This window comes from Sturnira hondurensis, unplaced genomic scaffold (assembly GCF_014824575.4).
Source record: "Sturnira hondurensis isolate 20B ecotype Veracruz unplaced genomic scaffold, ASM1482457v3 Scaffold0019970, whole genome shotgun sequence".
NCBI lineage: Eukaryota > Metazoa > Chordata > Mammalia > Chiroptera > Phyllostomidae > Sturnira > Sturnira hondurensis.
In genome coordinates, this window is record NW_028092601.1 from 846,077 (window position 1) to 872,606 (window position 26,530).

The 26,530-nt window shown below is 38.1% G+C and overlaps 1 protein-coding gene across 1 annotated transcript in view; it reads left to right on the forward strand.

Moving 5' to 3' along the window:
• Positions 1-26,530, forward strand: part of LOC118974910 (glutamate receptor 3-like) — a 105,477-nt gene that overhangs the window by 77,651 nt on the left and 1,296 nt on the right. The gene's annotated exons all lie outside the window — the stretch shown is intronic.

Here is a 26,530-nt window from a genome sequence, read left to right on the forward strand (position 1 = left end):
AGTTCTCCCAATTGCCATCAGCCACCCCATTGTATTTTCCTGAATCTCACTGATGGTATGAAATCTCTTCCCTTTCAAAGGTGATTTTGTTTTTGGAAAAAGGCCAGAAACTGCAGAGCACCAAATCTGAGCTGTAGGGGAACTGAGTCACTTGGGTGATTTGATGTTTCACCAAAAAACTGCACAAGACATGATGCATAAGCAGGCCCATTGTCATGATGAAGCTGCCAATCACCAGTTGCTCATAGCTGCAGCCTTCTGAATCATCCCAATAGTTTATGTGGAGGAATGTTCAAGCTTAATGCAAAATCTAATGCAGATTCATTTCTCTACTTGCTCAGTCATTTTGAATGTGATGACCAAACAGTACACATGCTCACTCAACAGTATCTACTGCCACCACTCATTAGTGAAGTTGTCATTGCTCATGCATGTGAATTCCAGTCCACTCTCCCTGGCTGCCGGGTTACATCAATGTCATAAAAACCATTATTATCATTATATTAACAATGGTTGGATTTTTTTCTGGACAGACCTTGTATGTCTTGTTTCCTCCGTATTTCTCCGAGGCACCTGTCAAAGGACTTTGCACTTGGTGTACCTTCAAATGACATTTCTGCCCAGCCAATATGTTTGTTCAGTACCACCCACACCACCTGGAGCTGAGACTCCCTAGGGAAAAATGAAAAGCAACATGGGAAGGAACATTGGCCAAAGTAGGAGCCTCAAGTATGAAGCATTGCTTTGCGGAGCCTAGGCCCCATAAGGATTGACCTTTAACCAACTTCATCAGAGGATTGATTTAAAAGGCAAAAGAGGTAACTAGGCCCCAGTTATGCACAGAAACAAAAATCATGAAGAAAATAAAATTAACTACTTATAATTGACTAATTGCTGTACAATTGGCTGCTTTCCCCCAAGAGAAGGCATTATCTATATGATTTCTGGAGCATTTAACCAAGAACAGCTATAATTATTATTATTTCTATAATAATAGGGTTTCTATGGGTCTTCCTATTTTTACATGTTTTAAATTCTTTATGGATAATCCACAAAACATCTTGTTAGGGTATACAAAACTGTCTTTGTCAGTATGCTGGGGAGAAATGAGAGATCAGGAAATAGTAAAGGTCACAGATTGAGTCAGCAATAACATGGAGAACAGAATTGAAGAATTCTGCTATCCAGTACCAATTTATATTATCAACTCATTAAGGGCTTACACTATGAACAATATGCTGAGCCTGACACAAATCTAACAGAACATGTGTTATTTGTTTCCTGTCTCACTAAAAGTTTCTCAGCATAGGTAGAAATTCACATTCACACTCATGAGGCAATCAGACCACAGCTTGGTTGAGGCATGTATGATTAAATGTCAAAATGGGGACTCAGCCCAAATGTTACTGGCATTCAGAGAAATAATATGTCTCTTAAGGGATGAAATGGGCACAAAAAGCTCCATGTAGGAGGAGCTTCAGCTAGGTTTTGAAAGGTGGGCAAGAATTGCAATGGTAGAAATTTGGAAAATGGCATTCAGAATGGGGACAGAGTATGGACAAATGTTAAACAGTAGGAATGAATAAGAAATATGTCAGGCATAGAAAGACCAACTAAATTATGGCAGAAAATTCCTACTGGAGAATTATAGGAGATAATATTGCATAGATCATAAGCCCTAATGATAGAGGACCATGGGGTAGAAAACAAATACGCACTATTTACAGAGCACCTACTATGTAAATCTCTGTAAATCATCTTTTTCTAATGTGAGTTTCCATCTGAGGGGTTTAGACTATATCCGACAGATAATAGGAAGCCAAGGTCTCAGTCCCTGGATCCCAATACCTGGAATAAGACAGAATTTATGCTCAATTACCTCACTCACATGTCCTTGGCTAACCTCTGAGGACTTACTGGAGTGTTTTTAATGGCTAAATATGAGGTTCTCTCAGGCAATGCCATTATTATCTAAAAATATGAAGCCTTTAATTTTGCATGTCATTGCACAAACAGAATTGGAGGCCTAATTTCTCTTTCTCTTGAAGCAAACAGACAACCCTGACATGGTCAGATATATTCGCTGACAGTACATAAAAGTTACACATGTAATACATGACTGAGCAGCAAAGTGCTAGAAGGGGCTACTTAACTCTGTCTACAGCTGAAATTTCATTCTATGGGTTACATGTGTTTACTTAATTCTAGCTATTTCTACCTATTTTTAGTCATATTCTTCCCTGTGGGGCAAATTAAACACTTTGGGAGACACAGTCTTACTTTCAAACCACTGAAGGATCATCTGCAGGGTCCATGCAAGAGGACTCAGCTGTTCTATACTGCTGGAATCCATTGGAATGACATTGCACCAGTGTTTTTTCAGAACATGAATGGATTGAGTTCTAAAAGAAGACATGTAATCTGACCAGCATTCAGGTGGCCTGGGTGTCAGAACTGTCCATTAAAGCACATAGACTGCAGGCTAGAACTTAAGGACTGTACAACACTGAACATAACCTCATGGCATGTTCATGCTTCCATGGGAAGATGCATTCACAATCCCAACTCGAAAGTTCAGTGACACATGTTCCCTAATCACTCCCCTTGGACATAGTAAGAACAAAGATTCTTCTAGCTCCCGTTCCCAGGTTGCAATTCAGTAAGACACCAGCTACATTGGAGGGTGGGGAGAGTACGTTCAGATGGAGGCTAGAAGGACCTAGGAAAGGGGGATGGATTAGGAAAACAGGAGGAGGAATAAGATAGGACTTGTGTAGAAAGAGATAAACAGTGAGGACACAAAAATTGTAGAACAAACTGGTGCTAGGCTTGGGACAGAGAATGTAGCTACAGTGGTATAAGGTGGTAAAGAAATACATTTTATTTAATGACTCACAACACACATACATATATTTGATTATCAATTCAAAAGACTTATGAAACAATATTTATTTATTGCATGGATACACTTTGGCATTTTTCTATTTTATTTATCTATTTATATTTTTAAGGCTAGTCATGATTACTACATTCATTTCATAAACCACTGGTGAGTTTTGCCCTGAAATTTGCAAAACACAGCTGTAGAGAAAGGGACAAAGGATCATTTTTGCCTTATCTTTCCCCTTCCCCCTTATCAATTATAGACTCTGACCTGAAACAAGCCAGAAGTAAAGTTGGAAAAACAGGGGCTAGGACAAGAGTAGTGAAGGTGGGTTCCAGGTAACACTCAAGTAGAAAATAGGTGAGGGCTTGCTATCTCTGAACCAGCTGTGAATGCCCTAGTAGGTCATATGAAAGGGAACTTAAGAGTAGAACTCTCCCGTTTCAGCATCTGGAACAGTACTAGATACTGTTCAATAAGTGATCAATAAAAAGTATATCGTATTTCAGGAAAATAGAAATCATACCAAGCATTTTCTCTGATCACAAGGGACTGAAATTGGAAACCAACCCCACAGGAAAAAAACCCAAAACACCCAAAATCATGGAGACTGAATGGTAGGCTATTAAACAATGAATGGGTCAAGATTGAAATTAGGGAATAAATCAAAAAGCTTCTGGAAACTAATACAAATGAACTCACAACAACCGAAAACCTATGGGACACAGTGAAGGCAGTCCTGAGAAGGAAGTTCATAGCAACACAGGCTTACCTAAAGAAGATAGAAACATTTCAAACAAACAACCTAACCCGACACCTCCAAGAACTTGAGGAACAACAACAAAGACAGCCCAGAGCAAGCAGAAGGAAGGATATAACCAAGAAAAGGGCAGAACTAAATGACATAGAGACTAAAAGCACAATTCTAAGGATCAATGAATCTAGGAGTTGGTTTTATGAAAAGATAAACAAAATAGATAAAACTTTAAGTAGGCTCATCAAGAAAAGAAGAGAGAGGACCCAAATAAACACAATAAGAAATGAAAGAGATTACAACTGATACCACAGAAACAGAAGGGCTTGTAAGAAATTACTATGAAGAACTGTATGCCAAGAAATTTGAAAACCTAGGTGAAATGGACAAATTTCTAGAAAAATATAATCTTCCAAAACTCAATGAAAAAGAAGCAGAACACCTGAACAGGCCAATAACAGCAGATGAAATTGAAGCCGTAATCAAAAAACTCCCATCACACAAAAGCCCTGGACCACACGGTTTCACAGAAGAATTCTACAAAGCATTTAAGGAAGAGCTAACCCCTATTCTTCACAGACTATTTCAAAAAGTCCAAAAGGCAGGAAAACTCCCCAACTATTTTATGAAGCCAGCATCATCCTAATTCCAAAGCCAGATAGAGACACAACAAAGAAAGAAAACTTCAGGCCAATATCGCTGATGAACATAGATCCTAAAATCCTCAACAAAATATTGGCAAATCGCATCCAACAATGCATCAAAAAGATCATACACCACGACCAAGTGGGATTCATCCCAGGGATGGAAGGATAGTTCAATATTCGAAAATCAGTAAATGTAATACATCACATAAACAAAAGCCAAGACAAAAACCACATGAGCATATCAATAGATGCAGAAAAAGCTTTTGATAAGGTACAACACCCATTTATGATAAGGGTACTCAGAAAAATGGGAATAGAGGGAACATTCCTCAATATAATAAAGGCCATATATGAAAAACCTATAGCCAACATCATACTCAATGGGCAAAAACTAAAAGCTTTTCCACTAAGATTGGGAACAAGACAAGGTTGCCCACTTTCACCACTTCTATTCAGTATATTATTAGAAGTTCTAGCCACAGCGATCAGACAAGAAAAGGAAATAAAAGGCATCCAAATCGGAAAGGAGGAAACAAAACTGGCATTGTTTGCAGATGACATGATAGTGTACATGGAAAATCCTATAGCCTCTACCAAAAAACTGCTCAAACTAATAACTAGATTTGGCAAAACAGCAGGATACAAAGTCAATATCCAGAAATCAAAGGCATTTTTGTATACCAACAATGAAACAGAAGAAGCAGAAATCAGGAAAAAAATCCCATTTGATATAGCAAAAGCAAAAATAAAATAGCTGGGAATAAATCTAACCAAGGAGGTTAAAGACCTGTATGCAGAAAACTACACAACACTGAAGAAAGAAATCAAGGAAGACACAAACAAATGGAAACATATACCATGCTCATGGATTAGAAGAATTGATATCATCAAAATGTCCATACTTCTCAACGCAATTTACAGATTCATTGCAATACCTATTAAAGTACCAATGGCATATTTCACAGACATAGAACAAACACTTCAAAAATTTATATGGAACCATAAAAGACCCCGAATAGCAGCTGCAATTTTTAGAAAGAAGAACAAAGTAGGAGGGATCACAATACCTGATATCAAACTGTATTACAAGGCCACTGTAATCAAAACAGCCTGGTACTGGCACAAAAACAGGCACATAGACCAATGGAATAGAACAGAAAGCCCAGAAATAAACCCAACTCTCTACAGTCAATTAATATTCGACAAAGGGGGCAATAACATAAAATGGGGTAAAGATAGCCTCTTCAACAAATGGCGTTGGGAGAACTGGAAAGCCACATGCAAAAATGAAACTCGAGCACCAACTTACATCATACACCAAAATAAATTCAAGGTGGATAAAAGACTTAAATATAAGCCATGAAACCATTAAAGCCCTAGAGGAGAACATTGGCAGGAAAACCTCAGACATTCCACGCAGCAAGATTTTTACTGATACTTCCCCTAGAGCAAGGGACATAAAGGAAAGAATAAACAAATGGGATCTCATCAAAATTAAAAGCTTCTGCATGGCTAAGGAACACAGTATCAAGATAAAAAGAGAAGCAACAGTTTGGGAAAACATATTTGCCAATGATACCTCAGACAAAGGTTTAATCTCCAAAATATACCAAGAACTCACTCGACTCCACTCAAAGAAGACGAGCAACTCAATTAAAAAATGGGCAGAGGACTTGAACAGACATTTCTCCAAGGCGGATATACAGAGGATCCAGAGACACATGAAAAGATGCTTGATATCGCTAGCTATCAGAGAGATGCAAATTAAAACCACAATGAGATACCACTTCACACCAGTCAGAATGGCTACCATAAACAAAGAAACAAACAACAAGTGCTGGAGAGGTTGTGGGGAAAAGGGGACCCTAGTTTACTGTTGGTGGGATTGCAGACTGGTACAACCACTATGGAAAACAGTATGGAACTTTCTAAGAAAACTGAAAATGAACGTGCCTTTTGACCCAGCAATTCCACTCTTAGGAGTATATCCTAAGAACCCTGAAACACCAATCCAAAAGAATCTCTGCACCCCAATGTTCATAGAAGCACTATTTACGATAGCCAAGAGTTTGAAGCAACCTAGATGCCCATCAGTAAATGACTGGATCAAAAAACTATGGTTCATTTACACAATGGAATTCTATGCTCCAGAAAGGAAGGAGGAGTTCCTACCTTTTGCAACATCATGGATGGAAGTGGAGAGCATTATGCTGAGCGAAATAAGCCAGGCAGTGAAAGACAAAACATATTATCTCACCTTTAACAGGAATCTAAACAGCAAAACAAACAAGCAAGCAAAATATGACCAATGACACTCAAATACGGAACAGGCTGACAGGGTCCAGAGTGGAGAGGGGAGAGAATCATAGGGGAAAAGAGGAGGGACTCACATGAATAAGTATAAAGGACACATGGGCAATAATTAAGGTGGGAGGCAGAAATGGGAGTGAGGTGGGGAGCACTGGGGCAGAGCAGGGCAGGGAATATAAAACAGAAAACTGCACTTGAATAAGAATTAAATAAAAAATAAAAACTTTAAAAAAAGAAATAAAATAGTAAATGCAACAAGGGGAAAAAAAAGTATATCCTGAATTGACCCATATAAGTTAAATGTTGTTCGAATATTCACATGTGATTAAAACACAGTGAAGATTGGAACCCACTTTTGGTAAACAGCTGTGTTGACAGTGTCCGTTAGCAACTGCACCTCTCTCTCCCCTTTGTCTCTGCCCTAATAGCACCCAGTACTGCTTTCAGATGACAAAAGGCCCTCATTCTGTGGTGCTCCCAGATACAGAGGCACCCTTGCAGGAGATAACTGAAAGACTCAGATCTTTTCTGACTCCTACTACCAGCCCTCAAAATTTATCTGACCTGTATCCTATTCCCTCAGTGCCTGGCTCTGTTAGAATCTGACAAACCAATCCATACTGAAGAATTCATAAATAATACTGACCACACGTTCCCCTTCCAGATCATATTTGTCATTTAACAGGAATTTCACCATCCACCTATAGAGGTGGGTGTTTTGAATCTTGTAATAGTCAATGGATAAGACAAATGAAGGCAGAAAGGCTTTCTTGGGGCCATCAAAGAAGGCAACTAACTACAAGGCAATTAACTACTTTGCCTACACATTGACAGTTTATATTAACTATTAAACAATCCCCCCAAAAGTATGAAAGTTGCTAGCATGACGTCAAGAACAGAGTGAGTACTTAAAGTGCTGGTTGAATTAAAATCTAAAACATTTAGGTGAGTAGGCACAAGAGGCAACTTTAATAGGACCTATTATACCAGCAGTGTCTATGATAATAGAAATGTACCATGTTGCACTGTCCAATACATGTGGCTATGGAGCACACAAAATGTGGATAGTGTAACTGAGAAACAGAATTTTAAATTTTATTTAATTTCAAATAATTTTAATTCAAACAGCTACATGTGGTTAGTGGCTACCAGAATGAACAACACATGTCTAGACAGTCACTAGACATAAAAAACACATTTAAAGTGAATGTTTATCGCTTCTTGGCCTTTTGGCTAAGATCAAGTGTAAAGTGAATGCTTATCTCTCATCAATGTCCTTGTTAAAAAACTAAGTCTTTTTCTAAATTAGCCCAAGACCTGAAATTCTTCTATTGCATGTGATATCCTTCTGTTTTAGGAGAAAGGGGTATGGGGGACTTTGGGGGCTGGTTTCAGAGGGTTTTGTTTTCACATTCAAGCTAGAGTACCTGTCATTCCCAATCAAAGTACCTTTAAAATAAAGAGTAGTTTAATCCTGCAATGTCCTGCAAGGACCAGTGAAGTTTGCCTGAATGTAAGCCCTATGCTTGACAAGACAAACACCTCTGACTATACTTCCTTGACACAAAGTTCTACATCAACCTAGAGTATCCTCCCAAACCAAGGGTGGGAAATTACTTTTCAAAGTCTAATTGGTTGAACCCAAGCTAGAAAAACTTGCCTTTTTTCCTAGAATAAAGGGGGTTTATTGGCTCTTCAGGCTTTTGGAACACATTTGAGTGAGCTAAGGTAGTATTTTTAATTCAGCAATAAGGTGAACTGTTTTGTATAACTACCAATACAGGGTATGGTGAAGATGGCTTTTCAAGAGTTGCTTCCCATTAAGATTGCATTGTGGAAATTTTATAAGGTTGCTTACAATTTCTTTTTTCTTTTTTTACTCTGCTAGCAGGCAGGGACAATGAGAATCATGGATCCCAGGATCTCACCAGAAATCAATTACTCTACTTGTAAAGTGGGTAGACCATTTGCTTCCTGACAACACAAGACAATAAATCAGCTTTTTAATTATAGGTAATGACACAGTGCTTGAGTTAGAGGGTAGAAAGGAATAGTTTCCCAATTCTTCTGGTGTTGCATTCTTTACCAGAAGGAACTCTTTGGTCTCCTCCCAGCATCCTCTTCCTTTTTCCTTCCTCCCCATAAAACTCAGTGATGAATAGTAAATATTTAACCATGTCTGGTTAGAGATGATGAGACCAGGAGAGAAGAAAATCATTCTAGTTTTTTCTTTCTCTGAAATCTAAATCCGTGAACATGTCTGAAGAAGCAAGTTCAGTATTAAGAATCATTTGTGTTGCCCAAACTGCAAGTATGCATTTGGAGCAGAGTGAAGAACTTTAGCCAGAGCCCTAATTACTTAGTTGTTGTCATCCTGGGAAGTATAGGAGTAAAGCATTAAATACCCTGCCAAATGATTCTGTCCTTATCATTCTCTTAAGCACTTTTTCAATAACTTGGATAATGCTACCCAAAACAGGCTAATAAAATTTGTAGATGACATATAACAGGAGTGATAGCAAATAAGCTTGTTAATCAAATTAATATTTAAAAGGATGGGTCAAAACTCTGAGGACTTTTTCAAAAGGTAAAAGGTACAAAACAAAGGGTGTTTAGGTACAAAAAAATTAACAGCATGTATCCAAGGTTGGGGGAAGCTTGGCTTGGCAGAAGCTCCTTAGCAAGATAACTAGGACATAAATTCAAGACCACAAAGTAGGAAGAGATGCTAAATAATTCTACAGTGGATTGGTTAAAAAAACCAATGCCATTTTAAGCAATACTTATAAATATATGATGTCTACTCCAAAATAGGCAGTGGGGAGCATCAGTTCACTATCTTCTGGATAGGTTCAATCTCACTTAGTGTGATGCTCAGTCTCAGACTCTAAGAGTGGCATTTAATAAACTGAAACATGTGAAGAGGAAGATGGCCAGAGTTGTGAAGGTCTGGGATCTAGGACATATGTCTGAAGTGCTAGGGGTAATTATCCTGAGGAAGAGAAGGCACAGACATGTGAGATATATATCTTCAGGAGTTTAAAGGAATGCCATTAGGAGAGGATGTAAATATTTTCTGTCAGCTTCAGACATAAGGAACCACATAAGGTGGTGAAAGTTACAGAGGCAGATTTGCATTCCATATCATAAAGACATTTCTAATAATTAGAGATATCCAAAAGTAGAATGTTCCACTTTGGGAAGCAGTGGGTTCACCATCAACAGAAGTGTTTCAAGCGTGGGCCTGCGAACCACAGGATCGCAGTTTGATTCCCAGTCAAGGCACATGCCTGGGTTGCAGGCCACTTCCCAGAAGGGGACACACAAGAGGCAACCATACATTGATGTTTCTCTCCTTCTCACCTTCTCTTTCTCTCTAAAAAGATAAATAAATAAAATCTTTAAAAAAAAAGAAGTGTTTCAGAGGGGATAATATGGCAACCTGTCAATCAAACTATAGAGGGGATTTTGCACTATCTCAGAGCCTGAAGGAGGTGACTTAGGCCATTACACTCAATATCAAGTACTTAATGCCAAGGAATTCAAGTAGAATGCGAAATAAAAGTATGCTTTTCTGACTGTATAAATGGTCTTGTTTTTAATTATGAAATATTTTAAGTATATGTAAAATAAGGTAACAAACAATCATTAATTAGCTTTTAAGGATAGTTCTTGTTTAGGGGCTCTGCTCCCATCATTTCTCAGCATTGGCTGCAAGACTTTTTCTTTAAAAAATAGCTTTCAAGTACTATTCACAGTAGCCAACACAAGGAAACAACCTAATTGTTCTTTGATAGATGAATGGATAAAGAATATGTGGTACATATATACAATGGAATATGACTCAGCAATAAGAAAAAATGAAATACTCCATTTGTAATAACATGGGTGGATCTTGAGAATATCATGCTAAGCTAAATAAGTGAGATGGTAGAGGACAAGAACCATATGATTTCATTCATAAGTGGAATATAAAACAGAAAGCAAAAAAATGAAGAAACAAAACAAACAAAACTCATAAACACAACAGTTTGTTGGTTACCAGAGGGAAGGGGAATGAGGGGAGGATGAGCAGCATAAAGAGGATCAAATATATGGTAATGGAAGGAGACTAGACTTTGGGTGGTGAGCACACAATGCCATATACTAATGATGTATTATAGAAGTGTACACTTGAAACTTATAGGATGTTATTAACAAATGTTGCCCCCCAAAATTAATTTAAAAATGAAAACAGCTCTGGCTAGTGTAGCTCAGTGGATTGAGCTCAGGCTGCGGACCAAAGGGTCTCCAGTTCGATTCCCAGTCAGGGCAAATGCCTGGGTTGCAGGCCAGGTCCCCAGTGGGGGCAACGTGAGAGGCAACCACACATTGATATTTCTCTCTCTCCTCCCTCTTTCCCCTCTCTCTAAAAATAAATAAATAAAATCTTTTTTAAAAATAATTTATTTAATTCTTGTTCAAGTACAGCTTTCTGTCTTATATTCCCAACCCTGCCCGCCCCTAAATAAAATCTTTTTAAAAATTTAAAAAATAAAAATAAATAAAAATGAAAATGAAAACAGGCCCAGCTGCTTTGGCTCAGTGGATTGAGTGCCAGCTTGCAAACCAAAGGCTCACTGGTTCAATTCCCAGTCAGGGCACATGCCTGGGTTGTGGGCCAGGTCCCCAGTAGGGGGCATCCAAGAGGCAACCACACATTGATTTGTCTCTTCTCTTTCTCCCTCCCTTTCCCTCTCTCTAAAACTAAATAAATACAATCTCCAAAAAAATAAAAATAAACAATGCCAGCACAAAAAATAAACTTAAAAAATTAAGAAAATTGCTTTCAAATGCTATATGGCATGAATATTAAACTTGAAGCTCTTATCTGTCCATGACAAATCTTAGAGCTAATTCAAAGACATTGCAGGAGTTCATAACTTTTCTGCCCAACTTTAGAAGTTGTTTCACTACTGCGATAGGATCACTGGATCAATTAGTTTTTCAATTAAGAATTGTACTAAATCCCATGTAAAATGAGTTGCAAGGCAAGAAAGGCCCCTGACTACGTTAGATGACTGATGGAGATCCATGGGTGAATGGCAGAGACTGGGAAGAATGATTATTCTCTTGAGTTATTTGCTAGGAGGATAATTCCTGGGAGTCAAAACCTATATTGCACCAAATAGTACTTACTGACGCTCATATAGTAGCTTTCATAATTTTTCAAATAAGTATTTCAGCTGTTATTTCCATTTATTCCCAGTGCATCCCTGTGAGGTGGGCAGGGCAGGTATTAGTTCTGCCAGCTTACAAATAACAGACAGACCTGAAATCCAGTGAGGTAACTGGCTCAAGTTCACACAAAGAAATTAGGAGCTGAACCATATAAAAGTCCATTGCAGTGCAAAAAGCAATAAGAAAGATTTTTTTAAATATTAATAGCAGATACCATTTATCAATTGAGCACAGACTTATATGAGAGTCATAACACATGAAATACATTGTTGTATGTGTCGTTCAATACATATAACAATGCTATGAAATAGGTCTATTATTCCAGGGTTATAGATATGGAAATGAAATTTGGAGAGTTTAAGTAACTAGCACAATGCCAGCAATTTGACCTCAAAAATAAACTCCAAATCTCTCTATCTCCACTGCCACAACTCAAATCCAAACTATCATCTGTCACACACATTGTAAGAATAGCATCCCAAATGTTCCCTACCTGCTTTCATTGCTGCCACCTTAAAATATACTGTTCATAGAACAGCAAGGTAAATTTATTTCTTCATGTTTTAGAGAAATATTTATTTTCTTAGTTTTATTTTTTATACAGTTTAATACAAATGTAATCATTATAGCATGCGCAATCCTCCTCCCTACTTCACTTCCCTCTGGTAACCACCATAATATTGTCAGTGTCTATCAGTTTCATTTGTTTGTTTTATTTGTTCATTTTTACTTATATTACAATACATAGTACAGTACAGTATTGGGGATGGTATGCAATATTTATAGTATGTATACTGCATAAGTATATACACAAAATGTGTTGGGCTTCTTTCACTTGACATATTTCTTTAAAAGTTTTATTAAAGTATAGTTGATGCACAATATCTTATTAGTTTCAGGTGTACAACATAGTGGTGATTCAACATTTATATACCTTATGATGTGATCACCACAAGATTAGGTGAAAAAGGTGAAGGGCAATAAGAGGTATAAACCTCCAGTTAACTTTGCACCTGTCACTGTGCAAAGTTATTACAATATTATTGACTATATTCCCTGTACCATATTATATAGCTTCTTTATTTTATAACTGTAAATGAAATCAAAATCACAATTAGATACCACCTCACACCTGTCAGAATGGCTATTCTAAGAAAAAGTTGACAAATAACAAGTGTTGGTGATGATGTGGAGAAAAGGGAATTTTCCTCCAAAAACAGTATGGAGATTCTTCAAAAAATTACAAATAGAACTATGATCCTACTCAGAAATCCCACTTCTGGGTATTATTGAAGGAAATGAAAACACTAATTCAAAAAGATATATGCATTCTATGTTTATTGCAGCATTATTTACAATTGTCAAAATATGGAAGCATCCTAAGTTTCAGCAATACATGATTAGATAAAGAAGATGTATTACAATATTACTTGGCCATAAAAAGAATGAAATCCTGACATTTGTGACACATGGATGGACCTAAAGGGTATTATACCAAGTGTAATAAGTCTGATAGAGAAAGACAAATACCATATGATTTCACTTTTATGTGGATTCTTAAAAAACAAAACAAATAGACAAATAAAAAACAGATTCATAGAAATAGAGAACAAGCTGACAATTGTCAGAGGGGAGGGGCGTTTGGATAGGTGAAAAAGGTGAAGGGCAATAAGAGGTATAAACCTCCAGTTATAAAATAAATAAACCATAAAGATTTAGTGTATAAGTACAACTTTTTAAAATATAAAACAGTGCATGGAATACCCATAATCAAAATCCATCTAAGATTTCCTCCCATGATCCTTAGAATAAAATCTAAATTCCTTGCCAGTGTCCTACAAGGTTCTCCATGGTGGGGTCCCTGCCTCCTACCAGACTCATCATACGCCCTCCTCCTTACTGGCTACACTCCAGCCAGGCTAGTCTTCTTTCAGTGCCTCAAACACAGGGAAGACATGGTAGTCACATATCATAATCACACATTGATATAATTATATTATTAATATTTGCTGCCTAGACTAGACTATAAGCATCATGAAAACATGGTTCCTATCTGCTTTGTTTACTGTTATATCCTAGCACCAAGACAGTGTTTGTCACACAGAGTAGAAATTCAAAATTTTATTTGCTGAATGTATATATTAATTAATGAATAAGCAAAAAATTAAAAACTCCTGAACTCAATACTTATTTTTTAATATAAAAAAGCCTAACAAGTACCCCCTTACTCCAGCCCTATCCTGCCATTTCTGATGCTGCTATGGAAGGGTGGTTTGTACTTAAAGTTACAGACTGATTTTTCCAAAATACTTGTGTTCATATGTTAATTTCTGCATTTGCAAACTGTTATATTCAAGTAGGATCAAATGTTGATAATGAGTGTTTTCTTTGCCAGCATTTAGATACGTGCCATGCAATTGCAAAAATAACTACTTAGACTGTTGGAAGACAGTGTACTCCTGAGAGCTGAACAAAATGTTCAAGGGAATTAACCCAAAGATGGTAATTAAACCATGGAATCATCAGTTGGAGAATGAGGCTGACACCTTATTCTGACTCTGGTGCATATAAGTGGTCACTGTGGTTATCAGAACTCAAGACCAAAGTGGACTCAGGGGTATGGGGAGGCTGATCTATATGAATTCAGGGAAGGTATGAGCTGACTACCCCATACCCACCCTACTACCTTCATACTTTATATAATTCTCCATCTGTTACATCCCCAGACTAAACACAAATAGTGAATTTAAGGGCAATTTAAGGTATCTGCTTTTATGGTGGGCTTTGAAGAGTCCAACATATTCAACCTTCCTAGCTTTCCTACACTATTATTACTCCTTTGGGATCTTCTAGATATATATATGAATTTTCACAAAGTCAAGGCCTTGTTCTCTGTGGAGAGGAAGTCATAAGGCAAACCTTTTTTTGTCAAATGAGGGGCAAGGAAGGAGAAGGGAACAGTGAGTGATGGTGCCCCATAAACGATATTTGGCAATGTTTTAAGGATTTTTTGGTTTCGCAACTAAGGAGTAGTGGTGGTGCTACTGGCATTTAATGGGTAGAGTCCAGAGATGCTGCTAAACATCTTACAATGTACAGGACAGTCTCCCACAACAAAGAATTTTCTAGTTGTTACTAGTGCCTGTGGAGGCTGAATTTTCAAAATGTTACTAGTGCCTGTGGAGGTTGAGAAACCCTGAGCTGACTCATTTGCAAATATTCATGTATTAGTCCATTAACAACTCATACACAGAGTGGATTCTTGCAAAATGAGATTTGGGGTGGGTAGATTTTGATCAGACATTTGGCAAAGAAAGGAGAAAGTAATCAGGTAGCAGTGCCAATGATAGATGAGGAAAAAGACTGGAAGCAGGTGACCGGTTAGGAGACTATTCTCATAGTCTGAGACAAACAATGAGAACCTGAACTGAAGATGAATAGGCAATAGATACCCCATATGTTGTAAAGGTAGAATTGATGAAGCATCAAAAAACAATAATATAGGAGAATGAGGCAGAGAGAGAAGGCAAAGATGGCCTTTAATACTCTCACTTGGGAGACTGGAAAAAGAGTGATGCATTAGGACAAACAGGAACAAGAGGAGCAGGTCTGTGTGTAGAGGATTGGAGTGGAGAAATAATATGCTAAGCGGCCTTGGCTGGTGGGCTCAGTGGATTGAGCGCTGGCCTGCAAATCAAAAGGTCACCTGTTCAATTCCCAGTCAGGGCATATGCCTGGGTTGTAGACCTAGTCCCCAGTAGGAGGCACGCAAGAGACAACCACACATTGATGTTTCTCTCCCTCTCTCCCTCCCTTCCCATCTCTCTAAAAATAAATAAATGCAATCTTTAAAAAATAATATGCTAAGCCATGAAGGTGTCCAGGTAAGGCTATTTTATGAGCAGTTAGAAATGTGGATTTGGAACTCAGGAATGTGTCTGAAGCTACAGGTTTCTACATAAAATTCATCCTGCTTGGCTTATATCAGGAGATCTGTAAATATTTGTTGAATGAAAAAAAAGTAATAAGAGAACTCATCCAAGGGTAAAATCTGTGAGCATATCTTCATCAAAGGAGTGGACAAAAAGGAAACAGAAAAAGTGCAGTTAGGGAGTTAGAACCAGCAGGGTTTAGTGGTCTTGAAACAGAAGAGGAGAGTTTGAAGGGGGAGGATTTGGCCAACAATATCAAATGTTGTTCAGTAGTCAAGTTCAGTGATGTCACTGAATAGAGTTGGACTGGACAGTAAGCAGGTCATCATCAAACCTGAAAAAGCAGATTCAGTAGAGTGATAGAAGCAGAAAATAAGTTGTAGATGAAGAGGATTACAAGGTCCTCATCATCCCATCATTAGGGATAGTGGTAAAGAAGGTGTTAGAATGATAGTTTATGAAGGTGGCAGGGATTTAGGGGAAGTAGAATATTTTAGCAGAACTTTAGCCTGAGAGGAAGAAGGCAGGATACAGACACTAACAGCACAAACTTGAATAGCTAATAGCCATTACATATCTCCTGAATACATCAACTGTATTTTTAAGCTTCCTGTAAAACTAAGTTGAGATCATGTGGAATTGAATTTGATGTACAATGGAGCACTCAAGAGGCCTAATAAATAAAGTTAGATTTAACTTAAGGAAGAGTTCCCTAATAATCAGAGCTGCCTTGCAAGGGAAGGGCTGCTTGTATGCATGGAGCTCGTCACTTTAAGTGTTAAAGGAGAGGTAATATGACCTTATGAAAGATGGTTCCTGTACTGAGTGGGACTAGACCATTAGTATCAAAACTTTTGGCCTTCTTAGATGAGTAAGATTGTAAGGAGGAAAAAAGTTGAGTAGAGTATAGGTTGATCTAGAGTTACCAACTTTAAAATTTTACTTAAGTGTGTTAGTTTTCTATTTACTATTCTCTAACAAGTTACCACAGATTAAGTGGCTTAAAATAACACAAGTTTATTATCTTCCAGTTTTGTAGGTCAGATGTCTACTAGGGGTCTCACTGAGCTAAAATCAAAGTGCCAAGACTGTATTCCTGTCTAAATGCTCTAATTAACAGAGGTGTCAAACTCATTTTCACTGGGGGCCACATCAGCCCCGTGGTTGCCTTCAAAGGGCTGAATGTAATTTTGACTCCTTAACAGTTGAGTAGTTACATTTACACAGTCCTAAAATTACTTTGGCCCTTTGAAGGCAACTGTGAGGCTGATGTGGCCCCTGGTGAAAATGAGTTTGACTCTCCTGCTCTAATAGATGGAGAATTCATTTTCTTGACTTTCCTAACTTCTAGAGCCAATAACTTTTCTTAGCTCATACCCTCCTCCATCTTCAAAGCTAATGATGTCTGTTAAAGTTTATCTAGTATCACTCTGGTACTGACTCTTAATTCCATCTGCAACCTTAATTCTCCTTTACCATATAACCTAATTCACAGATTTGGGGGATTAAGACATGGACACATTTGTAGAGGCATATATATATATATATATATATATATATATATATATATATATATATATGATATACAAGGCGTGTCCAGAAGGTATCCATCCATGTAATATGAAAAAGAGGGACATTTATTGAAGAAGAAACATTGTACACAGGACAACAATGTCTCAGTCCCCTTCAAAGTAGGCACCTTGGGACCTCACACAGTTCTCCAAGCTGCCATCAGCTGCCCCATCATATTTTCCTGAATTTCATCAATAGTCCGAAATCTCTTCCCTTTCAAAGGTGATTTTCTTTTTGGGAAAAGCCAGAAGTCATAGGGTGCCACATCTGGGCTATAGTGGGGCTGAGTCACCTGGGTGATTTGATGTTTCAGCACAAAGTTCTGCACAAGATGTATTGCATGAGTGGGCACATACAGTGCCTGGCACATAGTAGATACACCTGATGAAGCTGCCAATTACCAGTTGCCCAGAGCTGTGGCCTTTTGAATCATCTGAACAGTTGCCATGGAGGAATATTCAAACTTAATGCAAAATTAGATGCAGATTCCTTGCTCCACTCAGTCCTTTTGAATGTGAAAACCCACACAGTACATGTGCTCACTCAATGACATCTACTACCTCCAATGACTAGTACAGTGAAGTCGTCATTGTTCATGCATCTGCATTCCAGTGCACTCTCCAGTTACCTCCATTTCGCATAAACCATTCCCACTACATAAACTATGGCTAGAATTTTTGTGGACAGGTCTCATAGATGCATATATTTAACAGGCGTATTTTATTTTGTTGTAGTTTGCTTTATTGTACTTCACAGATGTAGTGAATTTTTACTAATGGAAGGCAAGAACCTCCACCAGCAAAAAGATCACAACTTGCTTTATCACGATGGTCTGGAACTAATGATTATATGTATATCCCTATTTGTTCCTTCACAGCTATATTTTTCTTCCTCCTTCTTGCTTCAAATGTGATCATTAAGTAAGCAAGAAACTTCTGTTTGCTTTCTTCTCTGAATCAAAAGGCTATAAAAATTGGCCCTGGCTGGTGTGGCTCCATGGATTGAGCACGGGCCTGCGAACCAGGCAGTCGCGGTTCGATTCCCAGTCATCAGGGCACATGCCTGGGTTGCAGGCCAGTTCCCAGCAGGGGCCATTTCCCAGCAGGGGATGCACGAGAAGCAACCATACATTGATGTTTCTCTTCCTCTCTCCTTCCCTTCCCCTCTGAAGGTAAATAAAATTAAAAATTTTAAAAAGGCTATAAAAATTGTTCTGCAAATGATATGAAATATTGTTATTCTGATCTTTGGTGTAATCTAATTGTCTGACATTTTTATAACAATGCCTTTTGGAATATGGGTGGTGTAATTAGCTTCCATACTGTATATTAACAATACCTACCTGACTCTACAGACTTTAAGACTATAAATAAAAGCATGACAGCTGGCTCCAGCCTTGCTTGTCACTTACCATTGAAGGGAATGCTGCCGAGCTATGCTAGAGTCCCCAGGAATCCAGGATGTACTCAGAAATGACATCTTCAAGGAAGAGAATTTGGTGTTTTGCTAGAGGGAAGAGATGGAGACAGATTACCAAGATAGTTTGTACTGGGAAAGTGTGGAGGCCCCGAGTAGGGACAGTATTTTACTAGCATTACTTAGAGACCAGAAAATGTAGAGGACAGCTGTACCTACTCAAACCAAATTATCAGGGTTTCTTTCTTAACCCATTACTACCAAGGAATGAGAATATGAAAGAACACTGAAGAAGAAAAGCTGTGCTACTTTGGTACTCAGTGTGAGGTCCAGGACAGTGGTTACTGCGGGGAGGGTAATCTGATGGGGTTAATAGAAGACAAAGTATGCTAAAAAGAGCTGGCAAGAGGAAAGAAACAGAGAGAGAACTATTTATTTGCCAAGTTATATGGTAGGCACTGACAAAGGTATTTTCCATGTGCCATTTCATTTACTGCTCTCCTTATGACCATAGAGAAAAGCAACACTTATAACTTAAGACATATATTATATTTTAGTTATTACATTTATTACTGTCTTTTCACTTCGCTAGTAGATGAGTGCTAAGGGGACAGGGTCTTTTTTCTCTCCTATATCTCAAAATACCTATAAGAGTGCCTGGCACATAGTAGATGCTCAATAAATATTTGTTTCATGAAAAATAGCTAGCAATAATTGAGTATCTATTATGTGCCAGGTATTGTTATAGATGCTTCCCATGCATGAACTAACTTTAACGTTCACAACCAGTGATGAAACAGGCATTATTATCCCAATTTTATAGATGAAAAATCTAGTCAGAAGCACAGAGATGTTAAGTAACTTGCTTAAGTGATGGATTCAGGATTTCAACCTATATGGTCTAATTTCAGAACTTTCCTTCATAATTATTATCTTATACTGAAGTTGAGAGAGGTTAAGTAACTTGCACAGAGTCATGCAGCTTAAGACTTGAAGAACCATGAACTGTTGCCCTTTTCACTTCGACGCTTGATATTATTGCCAAGACAATTATTACTTCTAGCATCATTTTACCAAGGACTAGTCTTCTGAAATAAAGAAATGAATGTGGTTCACTAAGGATTCACATTAAGGTAACAGATATTGCCCAAAAGAATCATGAGTCCCCCCCAAATCACCAATCTGCCACCTGCTCTCATTGTTGGTATTTAGGGCTGGGGAAGGTGAGAGGGGCAGCCAGCAGATGAGTCATGGGAAACCCCTGCTGTATCCATCTATTCTATGCTGAGAGCGAAGGGTAAGTCAATTTCATGGCAGTCAAATCTTGACCCATGCTGCCCTAGATAGTTCTGGAGTAGGGATGCTGTAGAGATGCTGGTAAAGCACTTCTTTTTTTTAGAATTTTATTTTTTAATTTATTTAATTATTTTTCAAGTACAGTTTTCTGTCTATTACTCCCATCCCATCCCACCCCCCGTGCTCCCCCTCCCTCCCATTTCCACCCTTCTCAGTTGTTGTCCATGTATCCTTTATATATGTTCCTATAAATCCCTCCCCTATTTCCCCTAAAATTCCCTCCCCTCTCCCCTCTGGTTCCTTTTTTAAAAAAAAATTCCAACTAACAATCTTTAACCATGGGACTAATACTTGCCAAAGAAGATACTTACTGAGAATTCATGAAATATGATTCAGCCATTTCTTTCTAAAAATCTTTCACAGAAGGTGACATGTTCTCTTTGTTATAAAACATCATTATTTGCAGTGCCTGTGATGCCATTCAGCAGTATTCAATGTGGCACATAATAGATATTCAATAAATATTTTTGGAATAAATAAATTCGAAAGTAGGCTTGTGAGTTGGAAAGGCAAGCATCTGATAAAGCACTTCTAAGTGACTGGTTCATAACTCATTGAATGACCTTGTGCAAGACACTTCCTCCTTTGTGTCACAGTTTCTTTATGATAGGAAGGTGTCAGTAGAACTCTGATGAATCAGAAGAGATCCACTTTATCTCCTATATATTGAACTTTTTCACATAAAATTTCATTTTGAGAAAGTGTTTCACACTAAAGACCATACTTGAAAAATCACTGAATAAAATAATCATTTAAGTTCCATATAGCTCATTCTAAAAAACCTAAACACATAGACATTGTCCTTTGGGTCAGCTCACTATTCCATTCAACCCTACTTTCTGCAGCCAGGAATAGGACCAGAACCAGAAAGATCCACTGTAAGAGGCCATTCACAGGCGCCCTGTGTCCCAGTTTCTCTCAGAGGCTATTAACTCTGCCCTCATGTCACTGTTATCTTTACCACTGGGACTTCTACTAATGTTCCTTTTATATTTTGAGTTAGAGCTAGGGTAACTATGTACAATTGTATTTGCAGGGTAGCTGTACCTGTTTTATATGAAGGGAATAGAACATTTACAGATTTTTCTCTTAATACTCTTTTTGTTGGTGTGCACTGCCATGTGTCTGCCTTTTGGACTTCAGTAGCCTAGTGTTCCCTGAGGGTTGCTACTGATCTATAATACTCCTAAATCCCTTGGCTGAGCCATGACCAAAGCTGTAAGCTTAGTTTAAAATTTTGATTTTTGCTATGTTCCTTCACATCTGCTCACTCACACATTTCTATAAGGTCTTTCTTTGTCTCTTTCTGCTTGTCATCACATACAAGCTTAAAGATTTCACTAAGTGTCCCTTCCTGGAGTCTGAGTTTCACCTATATGGCTTGATTCCCTTCTTATAAAATTCTAAAACAAGCAAAAATAACTTCATATACTTTATGTGTGTGTTTGTATATTTTAAAAGATAAGAGTAATGATACATACAAAATTCAAGATAATAATTATCTCAGAGGGATGGAAAGATCAAAATAGGTAGACACAATAGAGCAGGAAGACAAAGTAAAAATAAGATCAATAATGTTATAGTTCTTTGGTTGCATGGTGGTTTTATTAGTGTTTGTTGTAGTTTTTAAATTACTGATTAACACTATAGTAGAAAAATGGAAAGTAGCATTGATAAAACAATGTCCAATGACATAGTCGAATCCAGGATTGGGAAAATGCCCCCATCTAGAGGTCACTCAATTAGACCCCAGCCCCCTCTTTACAAAGATTTCAATGGAAGAGCCATTTTTCTCAGAGCTGCACCAGCAAAACAAGGATTGAGAGCCACTGGTAACTGGCCATGTTCCCCAGAAAACTCTCTCCCAACATAAAGCAATTCTAAATTTGAAATAGAAATGTTAGTAAATTATACAAATTACGTCGTATATAGGGGGCTGTTTGTTATATTTTTAAAATAGATAAATAAGTGTAATGAATAAAAATTAAAAGTTCACATGTGAACTAATAGTAATTAATTAGTTCTGTACCTTTGGGGTTCAAAAACAATGATTATAAGAGCAATACAAGATGTTTTTATTAACCAGTATCTTACCACCATAACATGCTTACTTTTATTTTTTGTTTTCTTCCAATGTATCAAGGGCTTTTTGAAACTCTAAGTGGATCATAGCTATAGGTTTCCCTCTCCCCAACTTTATTTCCCCCTCATTTATTGTTCATAATTTAGTCAGGTTAGGGTTCTCCTTATTGAAATATTTTGCATTTCCCCATAAGGCTATTTTGTACAGGGCCCAGAGGTCCTCATCTTTCTCTTGGGCCTTCCAGGCTAGTATGTATGGACCTAAAAATTACTAGCTGCCTCCTAAATAATTTGGGGTGAAGGGTCATGATTGCTTGTTGTCTTCTAGCCCCATGATCAATAATAATATAGCAGTTATTTTCTAGGGTTGCCAGATAAAATTCAGGATCCTCAGTTAAATTTGAACTTCAAATAAATAATAAATAATTTTAGTATATGTATGAAATTAAGGCTTATTTATACTAAAAATAATTTATCTGAAAATCAAATTTAATTAGTCATTCTATACTTTTATTTGCTAAACCTGAAAACTATATCTCAATTGGACCAATAATTACTCTTTAAAGTCATTGTTTGTTTTGGGACCCAGGAAGTGTGAGTTTAAGAGTCTGGCAAACTCAGGTTCAAATTATGACTTCTCCACCCAAGAAATAGAACATTTTTTGTCTCAGAATTCTCACCTATTAAATAGAAATAATAGTAATACTTCTTGAGGCCATTGAAAATATCAAATGAGGTAATATTTGTATAGTTCTTAGCACAGTGCCTGGTGCCTACTAAGCACTCAATGGCTGTTACTATTATCAATTTTATATAGATCATTATGTGCACTGGCCAAGATTTGACCTGGTACTGAAAAACTCTCCATTTACATGAAACTCTCTTTTGACTCAGTGATTCCACTCCTGAGGATATATCCTGAAGATCCCAAAATACCAATACAAAAAATATATGTGTACCCCTATGTTCATAGCAGTACTATTTACACTAGCCAAGATCTGGAGAGAGCCAAAGTGCCCATCAGTAAATGAGTGGACAAAAAAAGCTGTGATAAGTTTATACAATGGAATATTACACAGAAGCAGAAAATAAGAAACTCTTACATTTTGTGATTGCATGGATGGACATAGAGAATATCTTACTAAGTGAAGTAAGTCAGTCAGTGAGAGACAAATATCACATGATCTAACTTATATGTAAAATCTAATGAACACAATAAACTAATGAACAAAACACTAATAGAGCACAGATACATGAATCAGACTGGCAGCTGCCAGAGGGAGGGGAATTGAGAGGAAAGATGTGAAGGAATTAACCAAAGAACTGGTTTAGGGGAAACTAAAAAAAAGTTGGAATGACTATAATAGCAAAAATAAATAAAAATTAATAAAATAGCTTCTCCATTTACAGGATTAATTTGGGAATGGGACTCTCCTTAGTGTCTCTTTTGGTGAAGGCCAAGACAAAGTGACATCTGGCCAATTTCTGCTTCTTTTTCTTTAATATATTTTATTGATTATGCCATTATAGTTGTCCCATTCCCCCTCTCCATTCCTTTCCACCCTGCACACCCCCTCCCCCACCATTCCCCCTATTTAGTTCATGTCCATGTGTCATAAGTTCTTTAGCTTCTGCATTTCCCACACTACTCTTGTCCTCCCCCTATTTTCTCCCCACCATCTATGCTACTTATTCTCTGTACCTTCTCCCCAGTTCTCCTCTTCCCACTCCCATGTTGCTAACCTATCATGTGATCTCCATTTCTGTGGCTCCACTCCTGTTTTAGGTGTCCACTTAGTTTGCTTTTGTTTTAGGTGTGGTTGTTAATAACTGTGAGTTTGCTGTCCTTTCACTGTTCATATTTTTATCTTCTTTTTCTTAGATAAATCCCTTTAACATTTCATATAGTAAGGGCTTGGTGATGATGAACTCCTTGAACTTGACCTTGTCTAAAAAGCTCTTTATCTGCCCTTCCATTCTAAATGAAAACTTTGCTGGATAGAGCAATCTTGGATGTAGGTCCTTCCCTTTCAAGACTTGGAATACTTTCCAGCTCCTTCTTGCCTACAAGGTCTCTTTTGAGAAATCAGCTGAAAGTCTGATGGGAACTTCTTTGTAGGTGACTGTCCCCTTATCTCTTGCTGCCTCTAGGATTCTCTCCTTCATTTTAATCTTGGCTAATGTAATTATGATGTGCCTTGGTGTGTTCCTCCTTGGGTCCCTTCTTTGGGACTCTCTAAGCTCCCTGAATTTCCTGGGAGTCTATTTCCTTTGCCAGATTGGGAAAGTTCTCCTTTATTATTTGTTCAAATAAGTTTCCCACTTGTTTCTCTTCCTCTTCCCCTTCTGGTACCCCTATTATTTGTATGTTGGAACGATTAAAGATGTCCTGGAGGCTCCTAAGCCTCTCCTCATTTTCTTGAATTCTTGTTTCTTCCTTCTTTTCTGTTTGGTTGTTTCTTTCTTCCTTCTGGTCCACTCCATTTATCTGAGTCCCAGTTTTCTTTCCATCACTATTGGTTCCCTGTGCATTTTCCTTCATTTCACTTAGTGTAGCCTTCATTTTCTCATCTAATTTGCAACCAAAAACAACCAGTTCTGTGAACATCCCGATCACCAGTGCTTTGAACTGTGCATCTGATAGGTTGGTTATCTCTTGGTCACTTAAAAGGATTGGCTCTGGGGCTTTGATTTGTTCTTCCCTTTGAGCCATTTTTTGTCAGGTCGCACCTGTTACATATAAGTGGTGGAGCCTTAGGTGTTCACCAGGGTGAGGCAACCCAGTTGCTGGGTTGTGATGCTGTATGTAGGAGCAGGGTACAAGAGGGAACAATGGTGCTTGCTCTGCTCTCCCTCCGATTTCGGTCCTCTCTGCTGCTTCCCACAAGCCGGCACCTTTTCAATCAGTGCTTTTAGGCTTTATTTCCCAGCACTGGGGCCCTGGGTTGCTTGGTCTGTCTTGCTGCCCATTTTTGCTTAGTTTATCTTTGCATGAATATGTGACGGTGGTCAGCCCTGCACCGCCTGCACTCCCGGGTCTGGCTGCCACTGCCTTTTCCTGCCACGATCCCTCTCTGCTGGCCGCTGACTCTGCCCCTCTTACCAGTCTGGTTGAATGGTTGTCAGACTTTGGTGCAGTTCAATTTTCTGTCTGTTCTGATTGTGTTTTTGTTTCTGAATCTTTGTTGTCCTTAATTTTTGTTTTGTGAAGAAGCACAGTATTTCCACCTATACCTCCATCTTGGCCGGAAGTTCCCAATTTCTGTTTCTGAATACTCCCTTTTACCACTCCCTATCATGAGGTACCCCAGATTCATTCTTAAGTTGGCTTTGTCCTTTTAATACAAAGATTTTTGTGCATGAGTTTGGGGATTACCTAGAATATCTCAAGTTAGAGGCTATTGTCTTCCCTGATTGAGGTACTTCAGTAACTGGTAATCATGTTTGAAATACTACCTGCAAGCCAATGACTAATAAGTGTGGCTGATAAAAGGAAGCATCCCCAATTAGTGTAGGTTTAAATAGAAAGCAAGATACCACAAATACTGAGAACTCTCTGATTCTCACAACACAGTCAATAAGTGAATTAAATTGGTTTTCCACTTGCTTTCATCCTACTTTCAGAGCCTTCCTTCTTTTGGTTCCCAATGACTTCACTGTTTTTCCTCTCAGGGAGGACTTCCGACCATTTATATTACCTTCTCTGATCCACCCTTCCCCCCCCCCCAATTTACCCATCTGCCTCACCACTCGTTCTGGCATCTAATCAGTCATTAATTCACCTTAACATGCTAATGGATAAAAAAGAATATATTTAATCCCCCTCTCAAGCCACTGGCTTTTTTCAACATTCTAAACCCGAAGAAGTGAGCATAACAGTGGCTTTCACACAGAAACCCTTAAATCACACCACATTACCAGCTGCCTGTTCTGTCTACTTTGCATGAATAGAAGGAAGCAATAGTGCAGATAATCTAAAGATCATTTCCACTTGGCTTGGGAGTGCACCAGTGTTGTTGTAGTTGATTTGCTTTGTTAATTATGTTCTACTTAAGCTAACATTGAAATTGGTTCACATTTTTAAGTTTATCTGGGCCAGAAGAGAGAAGAGATGGTGGTGTGGCCCACTTTGAAATAAAGTAAAGCTGACTACAATTATGAGGAGGACATGGAAGTTCTATATGTGGGCTAATAAATCTAGAAGATAAATGCAAATGGATAGAGATAGCACTTTGTCAATTGCACATGGGCAGAATAGGCCCACCTACCTCCCATGACTCACTGGGCACTGGAAGACCAGTCATCCCAATGACCTGCCCAGAATCAGAAATCCCCTTTATTAAGTAGCCTACATTAA